Source organism: Macaca mulatta, chromosome 7 (genome assembly GCF_049350105.2).
Source record: "Macaca mulatta isolate MMU2019108-1 chromosome 7, T2T-MMU8v2.0, whole genome shotgun sequence".
NCBI lineage: Eukaryota > Metazoa > Chordata > Mammalia > Primates > Cercopithecidae > Macaca > Macaca mulatta.
The window spans coordinates 35759420-35773718 of record NC_133412.1 but is presented as its reverse complement, the minus strand read 5'-3'; the positions used below and the strand labels follow the sequence as shown (position 1 = coordinate 35773718).

Here is a 14299-nt window from a genome sequence, read left to right as displayed (position 1 = left end):
AGTGCCAACCAGTCATAGTATTCTCTTATTTGGACTTTAGATGAGAAGGCCTATGTGTTCTGCTGTGTTCCTTTTTTTTTTTTTTTTCCATTTTGAGACAGAGTCACTCCGTTGCCCAGGCTGGAGTGCAGTGGCACAATCTTGGCTCACTGTAACCTCCACCTTCCAGGATCAAGCGATTCTTCTGCCTCAGCCTCCCGAGTAGCTGGGACTACAGGTGCACACCACCACACCCAGCTAACTTTTGTATTTTTAGTAGAGACAGGGTTTCACCATGTTGCCCAAGCTGGTTTTGAACCCCTGACCTCAGGTGATCCGCCTGCCTTGGCTTCCCAAAGTGCTGGGATTAAAAGTGTGAGTCACCACGCCTGGCTGCCCTATATGTTTTGATGGATGATCAAGCCACTGAAATTTCTAGGAAAACAAGGAACCCGGGAAGGACTCATCCCAAGAAAGTTGAAGGTGAGTTAGAAAATTGGCTTCTACCCAAGTTTGACAGAACTCAAGGACTGGCATAGGCTGTGATGAATAGCAGCTAAAGAATGGAGCTCTGGTGCTTAATGTTTATATGTCTTTAAAACTTGCTTTAAATAAAATGCTTTATTTGCACTAGTTAAGTATTTGTTATGATGTGTTGCTTTAATGAAAAGCTCTGTTGAGCTCTAGTTATATGGGAAAGCAGGCTGGGCTTTGACTGGATTAACCATGCAGATAGGAAGTTAGGCTCTTTGGAGCCACATTGGTTCACACAGGTGGCATTACCCACCTACAGGTGTCCATCGCACCTGCGTTATGAATACTGCTCCTAAGAAGACACAAACCAGGCTCTGGGACCACCAGCCTAGGAAACTTGAGCCAATAAAGTCACCACAAAGACCACAGCACCTAAAGATAGAAAGGGATAAGTATAGAGGGGGATGGGAGGGTGACAGGTACATTCTCCTTTCATCATGATTTTTTTTTTTTTTTTAAACACAATACAGTGCTTTGGGCAATTTTATTTTTTAAATGAAAACTTTGGATTTTTCAAAAGGGGTTATTTGCCTTTCATCTGTGTTTTCTCTACTGTTCTATTTTCTGATCCATTACTTTCATCTTTGAAGCATCTCATTGTGACTCTTGTATCAATGTAACTATCCGTTAAAAGGCTTTTTGCTTTTCGGGTCAGAAGTGTTTAATATCAGACAATTTAAATGATTTTATTTGTATTGATCTCAAACTTGAGAGTTACGCAAGAGGTACTATAAAATTAAGTATCAAAGATATGAATCCCTTTATTGGACTTTTTTGATGAGCAGACAGGTTGAGGGGTCCTAAGGGAGTGATGGAAAAGTAGAAAACTCACCAGGACCCAATGCCTAGGTCCCTGAGAAACAGAGCAAGAAAGGAGTCAGGGAGATGGGAGTGGAGTGGATGAATACCTGCGCAATCTCAGGACACAGAAAAGACCTGATGGATTCTTTTCTTTCTTTCCTGGTTAGAGGAAGGGCATGGCTGACCCAGGCTGTTTGCAGGGGCTCAGATAGGATAGAGGAGTTTGGGGCAAAAGGGTGGGTGCCGTAGCTTAAAGGGGAGCAGTGGGCGGGAAGTTGAGTCAGCCTGGGCTGGTGCATTGTGGATATAGCACAGCATGAGAGGGTGGAGAGGAGTGGGAGAGAGTAAAAGAGCACAACAGGTTCCGAAAGCTTGGTGTGGTCTGGGTCATAGACTCCTGCAGATGTTCTGAGGGGTCAAGCCCTTTTCCTGAGGTCCCAGAGCTCACTGAAGCTGGAACCTAGACTGCAGGCCCTACCAACATCCCGTGCTCTGAGCAAGTGGCTGTCAGGACCCTGGAGTGAATGACACATAAGTTCCCCTCCCACCTCCCACCTCCCTGGAAGATGAGAACAGAGCAGTCAGGCTGGGAGGCAAACACCATCCCAATTTGCGGGTGTGCAGTAGAAGCATAATATCATCTTTCACAGGGGAGTGGTCCCTGACTGTCACTCTAGCAGCCAGACACCCCCAGTGCTGCTCCAGGAGGAGTCCATGCTGGGAGAGAAGAGATTGGAATCAACTTCTTGGAGTCTCTTACGACTTCAAAAGCAGGGATGAATCTGCAGTGTTCTGGGGGCCGTTTAATGATAAAGGAATAATCCAAACGCCTGTGCAGCGCTAATGAGCACCGAGAATAACTCCACCAACCTGTCTCTGCAGGCAGGGCCCAGCGGACCAGCAGAGCTCAGCTGGTCTTGGAAAGGGTTCCACAGGCCTGCTCCCTCTGCCCAGAGGCCAGAGCTCAGCCAATGGGTTCCCTGAAGGATTGCCTGGGAGGAGAGGATTGCCTGGAGTGGCCTCTGAGTCAGGACTGTGCTCCTCCCACACAGGGGGAGGAAGTCAAGGGCTGTGTGCAGGTGAGCAAACCAAGCTGACAGGAGCGTGACTTCTGAGGTGCTGGCTTTGGTTCCTCTCATGCTGAGGATTCATTTGTCGAAGTGGGAACACAGCAGGAGAAGGGAACATTTATTTCTTTGGCTTTGGTCTGGGGTCCAGTCAGGGAAGGAGAAAGAGAGAATGTATGTGTGAGTGTCTAAACCACTGGGATGGATTAAGGGCAGGGCAGAAAGTGGACCAGTGGTACCAACTCTTCGAGAGGGTGCCGAAAGCCTTTATCATAAACACTAAATGTAATACTGTTTAGGGGGACAGAATAGGGTTGGTGCCAGAAGGACACCTTTCCTGGATCCCGATGTTCATTTATTCTTGTGGTCATTCATTTCATCCAATCAATCAATCATGTCAATGCAGTCATCAGCATTTCTCCAGCATCCACTATATGCCATCTGTTGCACACAGATTAGACTACGGCCCAGCCTCTCTCTGCCTTCAAAGCACACACGATCCTACAGGGAAGGTGGAAATATGAACAAGCAGACAACAATAGACATGATGAACACAGTGTAATACATGTGAGAAACAGGAAAATAGATGACAGAAGCGAAGAGGAAGGCGGGCCTCACTCGGACACAGAGGGGTGCAGACATTTGGCATGTAACTTGGATGATGCAGTGCGGACTGTGTGATGGGTGGGACTGAGGACGAGGGAGAAACTTTCCAGGACTTCTAGGAGCAGGTTTGAACTGTGGGAGTGGGATGGGGTGGGAGGTGGGGGTGGGGGAACAGCATGAGGCAGGTGTGGAGGCGTGCACAGAATAAGGTGTGAAATTTAAAGGAGAAGCTGGAATTTGAAGGGAATCGGAACCAGGAGGAGACAAGGGCATCCAAGAGGCCAATGGGTGTGAAAGGCAGAGTCCTGGAGGGGAGTGTTGTTGCTTTCTTCTGCACACAGATAGTAGGCAGAGTTGCACAGGGATTAAGAACATAGGTGGCTGGGTGCAGTGGCTCACCCAGCACTCTGGGAGGCCGAGGCAGGCAGATCACTTGAGGTCAGGAGTTTGAGACCAGCCTGGCCAACGTGGTAAAACTCCTTCTCTACTAAAAACACAAAAAATAAAAAATTAGCCTGGCGTGGTGGTGCGTACCTGGAATCCCAGCTAATCGGAAGGCTGAGGCAGGAGAATCACTTGAACCAGGGAAGCAGAGGTTGCAGTGAGCCAAGATGGAGCCACTGCACTCCAGCCTGGGTGACAGAGCAAGACTTTGTCTCAAAAACAAAGAAATCATAGGCCCTGTACCGAGACTGTGTTCAAATCCTGGCTCCGGGGGCTGCCAGCTTTGGCAAGTGTCTCTGCCTCTATAAGCTTCAGTTTCCTTATCTATAAAGTGGGATCGATGATGATGATCATTCCTGCAGTGGCCTGCTGTGAGGATTGGTAGTTCAGTACTTGGTGGGATAACTGGTATAGCCTTCAGTAAATGTTAGCTTTTATCATTGTCACTATTGCAGCCAATCTTTAAATGCTGTTAGTTTGTCCTTTGAAGTGTTTCTTGGGTCTTATCATGACCTCTCCCTCCCAGCAGTGACCACTCTAAGCTCTGCACCTGAGAATTGCCCTCCTCACCTCACTTCTGGGTTTCTGCACATCTTCCAGTTGGCCTTGGTGGCTTTCTTCCTTCCACTGTAACCATCCTGTGGACCAAACCCAAACAAAGCCCTCTTACATGCCAGGTTTGGATAACTCCTTTGCTCTAAACCACTAGCACTTTCTCTCAGAAAAGCACCAATCTGGCCCATCGTCCTCTTGCAGGTGAGAAAACTGAGGGCTAAAGAGGCTATTGGACTAGTCCACAGGCCAAGGAAGTCTGTTCCTGAGCTCTGGGTCTCCCGACTCCTCATTCTTGCGCTTTCCTCTCTGACAGCTGCCCTCTTTTCCCAGCCCCAGAGCTTCTCTAAACTCTCCCTGGAAAACATCACGGCGAGTAGCAAATGGTCCTGTGTGAGCTCTGTGGTGGGCCATTGAGTTTGCAGCCCAGCCTCGCCCTTACTGGCTGAGTGACCTTCAACAAGTGATGTCACCCATCGAAGCCTGGGGTTCCCAGCCGTGGAGAGCAGTGTTATGCTAAGAGCTCCTTTACAGGGTGAGAGTGAGGGTGGGAGATGTGACTATTACCTAAGTGAAGGGCTTGGGAGAGTGTCTGACACACAGTACGAGGCTGAGATTTTGAAGCCTACTCTCTGGTCAGGGGGCCATCCCCAGCCCGGGGCCCACCTTAACTGTGCCCAGGCTGCCTCCCATCCAGCCTTCACGTTTCCTGTTGCACATCCACATTCCAAGTCACCCCAGCCCTTCCTCTCACCATGAGCTGTTCTCTACTTCCTGAATTCCTCAAAATCCCACCTGACTGCCTCTCCTGCAGAGTTAGAACTCCAGGAAGAAGCCAAAACTTTATTTCAGAACTCTGTTGTAAACATCCTTAAAGACAGACGCCAGGTGGTGGGTGGGGCCGAGGCGCCCAGAGTGGAAGGGTTTTGGGTCTGTTCATCGGCTGGAGCAGTGCTCACTGGGAGCTGAAAGGACTTTCAGAGCAGAGCCCTACGGGGTGCTCAGACGTGTCCACCGAGCGCTCGGAAGCTGCAGGACGGGACCCACACAGCCTTCCCTGTGGGCCTCCAGGGTGAGCCTTGAGAGTTGTTTTCCCTTCTTAGGAAAAAGGGAGAGGTCCGTGCTTACCGGGTGTGAGCCTGCTGCACCCACCAACTGGCTGCCGTTCTGATCTCGTAGGAAGCCAGTGGCCCCACTCAGGGCCTCCCAGGGCCCCGCCTGTGAAGGAGGAAGCTGCGAGGAGTGCCCAGGGCTGGGAATCCCTCAGATACCTCTGTCCTTCCTCCAAGGGGTAATGAAGCGGGCATGTGTTCCCGTGCAGGCGTCCTTGGGGACGGGTGTGGATTCTTTCCTGTGACAGCTGCGGAAACCACCAGAACACGGTGCAGAGCGCACAAGGCTGGTTTTCCATCCCAGTGTGGGCCACGCCCTATGCGGGGGCACTGTTTGCTTTTCCATAAACGTAAAAATTGCTTAATATGACTCCAGAGAAGACTAAATACGTGTTCGCTGGTGGACTCTCTTGTTTATTTTTTCTGTTTTCAGGAGCGGGTGGGACTTCCTCCAGAAACTACTGGTTTCCTGAAAATCTGGACCAAGCCTGAGACTTTTTGTGTACTTGTAGCTTTGTTTTGATTTGTGTATTTATTGTGAGCTCTCTAGGGGACCTCAAAAACAAAACAAAACAGAACAAAAAAACCAAGTCTATTTTCCAGAAGATTTTCACTCAAGCTTAGCAAAGGAAAAAAATTCAACCTGACCAGCGAATATTTGCCCCTCATTAAGCATTCTCCAAAGTGAGGTCTCTATAAAAGACACAGTCTATGTCAGTTCCTGCTTGCTGGGAAAAGCCAAAGGTTCACTGGGCTTTGACTAGACTTCCCAGAGGTCGTCTTGCAGTGAGGGAGGCCAGCTCCTTCTGATGTCCACTGGGCCTTTGGCTTTCAGTGACTGAAAGCTGTTTTTGTCCCGGCAGAACTAGAAAATACATACCTCACCTAAAAAAATAGGAGGAATGGCTACCATCTCTCCCTCTCGGAATGTATTACATGGGGAGATATACCGCCTTCTCAATATCCTATGACCTAGCACCTTTTTTTCTTAAATTTTCACTAGAAAAATAATAAAGCCATGGACATACTCTGATATTATCGATGGCAGATTTTGAGGTTGACCTAATGTACTTTTTTCCCACTTAACACACAACTTAATCATCTGAAGAACAAAGAGATAGTGGCAAAAAGCCCTTTGCAAAACCTTTTTCCTATTCTACTGGGAAACCAGCATTAAGGACAAGGGACAGGAATGGTGCAGGGACAGGGGCTAGTTGTATAAGATGTGTAATTTTGAGGGGCAGAGGGGTGACCAGATTCTGCTAGCAACAGCTGAGAAACGGGGGGTTCTTTGATTTCTGATGGAGAAAGAAAGCATAGAGTGTTATTTAACCCTGGTGGAAAGCTGGTCTCTAAAAACCGAAAGCACCCAAGATAACGGGGATAAAGATGGGAAAAGGTTAGAGGTGGGAAGGGTTAGAGGTAGCAAAGCCTCAAATAAGACGTATTCTTTGGGTGGTGTCATTCTAAATGTTTTGACTTGGAGGAAAGAGCCAGGAATGAGGACAACGTCCCTGCTATTATAACAACAACATATGCACCAACATAAAGAAAAATCCCATTTAAGAAAAACCTGCCTGGGCTGTGCTTTAATTGCAAGAGGTAGAAGGACGTGGTGGGTGAGGCTCAGCTGCTGGTCTAACAATAGCCTAAGCCGACCTTGCTCAGGGGAAGTCCATTGCTAAACTTCAAAGTTCAGTTTGTGAACTTCACATTTAGGAAGCACTTCCTGATGACCCCATTTAAAATTTTATTCTTCTTCCAAGGGACACAGTACAGAATATATGGGCTTACATTTTTTTTTTTTTTCTCTCCAGCAATTTCCCTGCCTCTGTAGGAGTAAAAAACGGAAACAGGTGCTTATGTATTTATTTTTAAAGCTCTCTAGCTACTGAGGACAGCAAGGACTTTTGCCATTTAATTTTTGTTATCGTCTAGCTCATGAAAATGTATTTCTTAATCCTCTAGCAACATATATTCCTGATTAGAAAAAGTATGAACTGGTATCTCCTCTGCACTCTGGGGGCGCGTGATTTAAGACTAACCATGCGGCATATACACAGAAAGCCATGCAGAAAATGCCTGCAGAGCCAGCATCGGGGGCAGGATGGAGACAGGGGGCCCAGGATAGAGTGGAAAGGGAATTGTGTGAATCACGGAAGGCAGAAAAGTGTTTATGTCCAAGATGGAAATTCTCAGCATATATCCAGTTCAGTCAGGTTTTTGTGGAGGAAATGACCAAGCCAGAGCTACTGGCTCTTTCGATTACCAAATGGGATTGTCTGGCTGGTTTAGGGGGAATAAACACAATGATAATGAAAGTAATTGACCACAAAATGACATGGCCTGAGTCTAGAAAAGCTTTATGGAGAAGATAGCATCTGAAGGTCCCATTCAGCAATGGGTGGGGCAGAAGTGGTTTTGTATGCTGAGGGGGTGTGGTACACAGAGAAAAAAGTACTGCTACTGCAGCTCTGCCCTGAAGAAGCCAAGTGGCATATCATAAACTGGGTGCCTTGTAGGCCTTCTTGCTGTCCACAGGTAAATTTGAGGAGCGCTTAGAATACATCGTGTCTGCCGGACACGGTGGCTCACACCTGTAATCCCAACACTTTGGGAGGCTGAGGTGGGCGGATCACCTGAGGTCGGGAGTTCGAGACCAGCCTGACCAAAGTGGAGAAACCCCGTCTCTATTAAAAATACAAAAATTAGCCAGGTGTGCTGGTGCATGCCTGTAATCCCAGCTACTCAGGAGGCTGAGGCAGGAGAAATGCTTGAACCCGAGAGGTGGAGGTTGTGATGAACCAAGATCGCACCTTTGTACTCCATTCTGGGCAACAAGAGTGAAACTCCGTCTCAAAAAACAAAATAAAAAAATCATGTCTTCGACGCCAAGGGCTGCTCAGCCCACATCGCCCAGTGCTGAGTTGTGGGCTTGTCTGATGATACCTGCATGGTGACAAAGGAGGTGCCCGGCCCTGGGTGTCATCTCCGCTGAAACCTAGTTCTCACATAGCTCTGTGTTCCTGGGTGTGCCACTTGGCCTCCTTAGTTTCTATTTTTTTATTAGTAAAATAAACGAGTTGAGCGAGATGTTCTCTAGAATAACTTTCATTTTTCCCATTCTAGGCATGGTAAAGTATACTTAAACATGTGTATATATTTCTTCAGTTGGGAAAATGGCAATGGTGAAGCCCTAAAAAGACAGAGGACCTCTCGTTTCCCCCAATTTGTTGCCTTTATGAATGTGATGGGTTGCAGGGGACCTTTGCAAAGAGAACAGACATCTACCCAAGGCTGTGGGGTTGGGGTCAGGTCCCCAGTGTGGACAGGGCTACTCAGGCCCATGGGGGCAGGAGGCCTTAGCAGTGGCTACCCATGTGCTCCTGCAGTCCTCCCAGGAAGGATTGATACCCCTAGTCTCTACTCACCTCCCCAGCGCCTCCCTCCAGGGGCCTCTGGGCTGCATCAGGGGAGATGTGCCCTGTCCTTAGCTATGGCTTCAGGTTTGGCTCAGTGCTTTTTGCCCTGCGTACTGGAAAAGCTTATTTTTCCCCATGAATATCAAAGTAATACAACTTCTGTACAACAGAAAGGTACAGGAAAGCGTTGAGGATGAATACATAATCAGCTATCATCCTATCACCCAGAGCAATTTATTTAAGTGCATTTTCTTCTAACGTATTTTTTCCTTAATGCAAATGTAAAATTTTGCATTCTGCTTTTTCTTTTCTTTTGGCTCAACCTCATAGCATGTTTCCATGCCATTATATATATTTGACCCCACTTCATTCCATTCTGCTTCCTTATGCTCACCCTCTTCTCTTGGTGTCCCTGACTTCAGTCTCCCCTCCTGAGCTCATGCTGTGTGCCTGTCCGAAGTGCAGCCATTCTCCATTTGTCATTTAGTCCTGCCATGCTTTACGGTTCTCTCTCCCCCACGAAGCCTTCTCAGACCACTTTGGAGAACTCTCCTGATTGTCTATCCATCCCTGACCCCCTTCCCTTCCTTGGGGTCTGGACCATGCCTTGGGTCCTAAACAAGTGCTGCTCTGGGCTGTTAGGTCTCTTTTTATGTAGACACCCCTCAGGCAGTGGTGCATTGGTAGATACTCAGCAACTGGCTCTCTAGAAGAAAATGTATTCCTATATATACATGCATACATGCATATATTGTGCATTTTATTGCTCTCAAGATGAGTATTATACAATTTATAAATAATAATCAAATATACAGTATTTATTGTAAACTCCAAATAGCAATTGATTTTTATGGAATACTTCTGCTGATTTTTGTTGGACCCTTGTCTCACTACTCAACCTATGGTGGCAAATGAGAAGTGTAGGTTGGCTGACAGGTTTATTTACATTAATGAAGAAGACAAAAATGAAATAAAGACATGTTGGAACTTCAGTCATTCAACAATTACATGATTTCTTTGCTCAATCAAATCATTGTTTTTGAGCATTGGAAGAATATTTCCTTAATGTTTTGTGCTAGTTACAATCGGGACAGTTCTAAGTTTAATCTTCATTACTAACATTTTTTTCTGTGGCTCTCTTAAGTCTAGATGAGGGGCTAGTAATCTATGGCCTGATAAATCTGGCACACCACACGTTTTTGTGAATAAAGTTTTATTGGAACACAGCCAGGTCCATTCATGTATCTATTGTCTGTGGCTGCTTTTGTGCTATGATAGCAGAATTGAGTAGTTTTAACAGAGACCTACGGCCTACAAAAGGAAAAATATTTATTGCCTGGCCCTTTATAGAGAAAAGTTTGCTGAACCTTGCTTTACACAGTCAACAAAACAATACATCAAACCCTGATCTATAATGTTTGTCAATTTCCATGTATAAATACAACCATCATGGCTGCTGTTAAGTTCCCATTGTGATGTTACTGATAATGGAGTTGGGAAGAGATTCACTTTGGTGTAGCATTCAATAGTGTTTCCACCACACAGTATGACAGATGGAAATAACCTTACAGACAGAGACAATAGTAAAATGAGAACATTTGAGTATTTATTACTGTCATTTTAAACATTTGTTTCATTGTAGGTTTTATAATGTAATTTTAAAATAATGGCTGTGTTTAAAAATCAGCTTGCAAAATTCTTGAAAATTTAGCAATTGGCTTTGTGAGAGGGTGAGGGCTTTCATTTTCACTGGGGAAAATAGCCCAGGTGGGTGATACATCTCTCCAAATCCCAGGCCCTGGGGGTGATCGCTGCACGTGGTAAGGGCATGGAGGATCTTGTGAGCATCAGAAGTCTTAAAGTTGAAGAAAGTAGCCTCTTGTGTGTAGCAGAGGCTCCAACCCTATCTGTTGACTAGAAAATTGCCGTGCACTGTAGTCACCATGTGGGAGTAAAACCATGAACTTCCACCCACCACAGGCAGAACTGAATCATTCAGACAGAGCCATCCAGAAGGCACAGATGGCTCCCTGACCCCATTTGACCTGGGCTGGGTGCTCCATGAAGCTTAAGCTCAAGGTCGGCTCTGTCAGCCCCAAAACCCAGCTTTCTGCTTTGGAAGTACCAACTTATATCCCCACCCTTTCCTCCAGCCCAGGAAGGGAGTAAAGCCAGTGGGGTTCCAGGGGAACATAAGACCTTGGCCTGGGAAGATGATGGCTGGGACCCATGTGACTGGGCATGACTGACCAGAACAAGTTGGTGTTTTCCCTAAGGAAATTCCAAGCCCCAAACCCTCCCCTGCCAGCTGCTCTGTGGCCTTGGAGACAAGCTATTTCTCTGGTTATTTGCTCCAAGTTCACCCAGAGCTGGAAGACAAGTGTGGCTGAGACACCTGCATGAAACAGCAGGGAGAGAACAGGTGCTCAGGAGTCACTGGGCTGGGTTCCCATCTCGCCATCACCACTGTGTGTGTGGCCTCGGGCTTGGCACTTAACCTCTTTGAGCCTGTTTCCTTGTAGGTTAAACACCTTACAGAATCACTGTGGGGTCAACTGAGATAATATATGTGAAGACATGTTGCAAATAGCAAATGTGAGAGGGCAGTGAATAGGACTTACTGGCACAAGGACCTCTGCTGAACCACCAGGTGCTAAGGAACCCACATTTTATCCATTTCTTTTTTCTTTCTTTCTTTCTTTTTTTTTGAGACAGGGTCTTGCTCTGCATGATCATGGCTCACTGCAGCCTCACTCTCCGAGGCTCAAGCAATTCTCCCACCTCAGCCTCCCCAGTAGCTAGGACTACATCAGGCCTGGCTGATTTCTTTTTACTTTTAGTAGAATTGGGATTTCACCATATTGCCCAGGCTTGTCTTGACCTCCTGGGGTCAAGTGATCCACCTGCCTTGGCCTCCCAGAGTGCTGGGATTACAGGCATGAGCCACTGCGCCAATGTTCGGAACCCACATTCTGTAATGAGACTTGCCAGCAATTGGGGCCACATTCTTCCAACTCCAGGGCTCTCAAAGAAGCAGTCTTTATTCCCATCACCGCCTTCCCCCAGCCTATGTAGATAGACAAGTGGGAGAGGGAGTGTAGGAATTGCCGGGCGAATAATGCAGTTCTGTTCTTCCCGTTGTGAGTCTCTTGAGTTCAAGTTGGGGGATCGATTAGAATCACTTACCAAGAATGCAGGATGAGGGTGCCTGCAGGAGGCAGAAATGCTATTCTAGGTCCCATCTGGTGCTGGGGATATGAGGACGAAGTTTTGGAGAGAGACTGACCTGTATCCATAGGAGTTTATGGGGCTGTGTGGGAATGTGGGGGTTGTGCCTGCTTTAGCCATCTGAAGAGAGGAGGCTTAGCCAAGCTGGGAGAAGAAATACTATGAAGTAGTGTGCCTGAGGGGATGGGTCCCCACACCTCAGCTCCCATCAGTCCTCAGAGGTGGGGAAGAAGACCCAAGTCATTTCTGAGACTTTGTACAAGAGGACAGAGTAGGAGGGGCATGGACCTTTGGAGAAGCCAAAAGGGACCACAGCTATGCTTCTCAGTGATAAATGGGCTGGGCTTATACCAATAGGACCCTCAGAAAACCACATCTACCATCTTCACAGGCCAAGGCCACCAGCAGCAGATGGCACCACAGTGAACCAGAGCAAGAGCAGACCACTCACAAGAGGTGAGGACCTCTGTGTCCCCCAGCTGTTCCCTCACTACCAGCTCCCAGCCCCAAAGGGGTTGGGCTCTGAAAAATGAGGAGCAGCAGTCCCAGGACCAGGCCTCACCCCACCCTCCCACTCCACCCCATGGTTTTCCAGAGAAAAGAGGAATGAAAGAGCAGAAAGATCCCCTTCCCACTGCAGATTCCATCCTCTCCGAGTCTGGCTCACAAGATGAAGGGAAGAATGTCAAATCAGATGTGAGACTGAGGCTTTAGAATAAAACAAAGTAACTTTTAATAATCGAACTGACCAAAAGTTAAAGGAATCTGCCCAAGATGCTATAAAGGAATGGAAGCATATAACTTGATAGTACATGGCTGAAGGTAGGGATGGGAGAAATAGAAAACTGTTTGACGTTTACACTCTTCTAAATTCAGACTGCTCAATGAACCCTGAACAGGAACCTTAGTTTTTGTAGTAGGTGGTCCCTTTGAACTTGATGGAATGGATCAAATACATTTATAGGCAGACATTCTCAAACTTTGGTGCCTGTATCAGAATCACCCAGAGGGTGCATTAAAACACAGACTGCCGGGCCCCTTCCCAGAGTTTCTGATTCAGTAGGTCTCGGGTGGGATGGAGAATTTGTCTTTCACACAAATTCCCAGGGGATGGAGATGCTGCTGGCCTGGGGACCACAATCTGAGAATCACTGTGGAATAGACTAAAGCATCACTGAAATGTGTATTTAACATAGCCTTGAAAATAGGCCCCCGAGCATCCTAGGATGCCAATGAAAGTGCTGGTTTTATTTATCTCACCCATCTGCTTCCTCTGGGAGGAACGATGCTTGAGCGTTGTGTTGATCTTCCAGTGTGTTACAGAACTAACTGAAAATCCCTTTGCCCTACAAATGAGTCTGTTACGCCGCCCAGGATTTTCCCCACACTCACATGGTCTGCTCTTCCCAGGAAGATTAGCTATGATAGCACACCTTTGAGTGGGGCCCAAGGTGCACAGCCAGGGCTGTGTGAGCAGGGCAGAAACATCCTCCTGCTTGCCCCTGTGGAAGCAGGAGCCGCCCTTGCCTCCCCTCATCCTTGTGCCTCACAGCCAGTCCTCCACGGTCTGTGGGCATTTCCCCCGCCAATGGAGTGACCCTCCCGTATGGATCCTGATCAGTCCTGTTTGGGTAAAGCTGATCCTATCCAAGGGGTGGATAGGATGGTTCCCAAATCAGGCCAATCAGAGATCCCATTCTCCTGCCTGTGGCCATGTATTCAGGGGTGGGCACCTGGCTAGAATCATTTCTGGAACATTGCTGTAGGTATGTGATAAAGTATGGCTTATCTAGAAGTTTGAATTCTAAGGACTGAGGAATCTGGCACTCTGAAGTGTTATGAAGGGAGGGGGTAGGGAGCGAATGAAGAGACATGGTAACTTTATTAAGGTCGTAGATCCAGCTGCCCCTGAAGCTTATAATTTGGACATCTCTGTTACATGAGTAAATAAATTCCCCACAGGTTAATTTGGGTTGGATTATTATTCTTGTGACCCAAAGTCTCAATGAATACACTTGCTTACCTGCCTTTTTCATATCTCCAAATATGTTGACTTTCCTCCACCCCACTGCTCTACCTGTCACTCCAGGCCTGGGTCTCAGTAACAGCCTCCCAATCCTGTGCGGGTCAGGGCCTCCAAGTAATGAATCCCAACTGACTGCTTGCCCAGTCCACTAGACTTTAATGGGGAGGGTAGCCTGGCTTCAGTAAACCATGATTCTTCCTAGTACGTTTTCTGGGGGAGGAAGGCAGCACTGATAAATCGCAATCACTGCCTCGTTGTGACTTATAACGTGAAGTCCCACAGCAAAGAAAAAGTTGTTGTCTGGCATCTACAGACCTCTAGTGTTCATCAGGAAACTCTCAGAGTCTTTAGACTGCACTCCTTTATTGCCCTGGGCCCGGTTCTACCTGTAAACCCTGAGTGCTGCAGGGAAAATGGCTTAGGGACCATTGGTATAAACTAGCACAGTGGGCTGTGTTATCAATACCAGGCATTTCTTACCACTTTCACTCAGTCAAATGAGCAAAACATCCCGGTGGCAGGACTGTG

At 47.2% G+C, this 14299-nt stretch overlaps 1 protein-coding gene and 1 long non-coding RNA gene across 5 annotated transcripts in view; one reads left to right on the top strand and one right to left on the bottom strand.

Annotated features, from left to right (window-relative positions):
* The window catches only part of LIPC (lipase C, hepatic type), a 176666-nt gene that overhangs the window by 107457 nt on the left and 54910 nt on the right, over positions 1-14299 (bottom strand). The gene's annotated exons all lie outside the window — the stretch shown is intronic.
* Positions 2042-14299, top strand: part of LOC114679419 (uncharacterized) — a 295661-nt gene continuing 283403 nt past the window's right edge. For both annotated transcript variants that reach the window (XR_013395614.1, XR_013395613.1), the window contains exon 1: positions 2042-2393. This is a non-coding gene — a long non-coding RNA (uncharacterized LOC114679419). The remainder of the gene's footprint in view (positions 2394-14299) is intronic.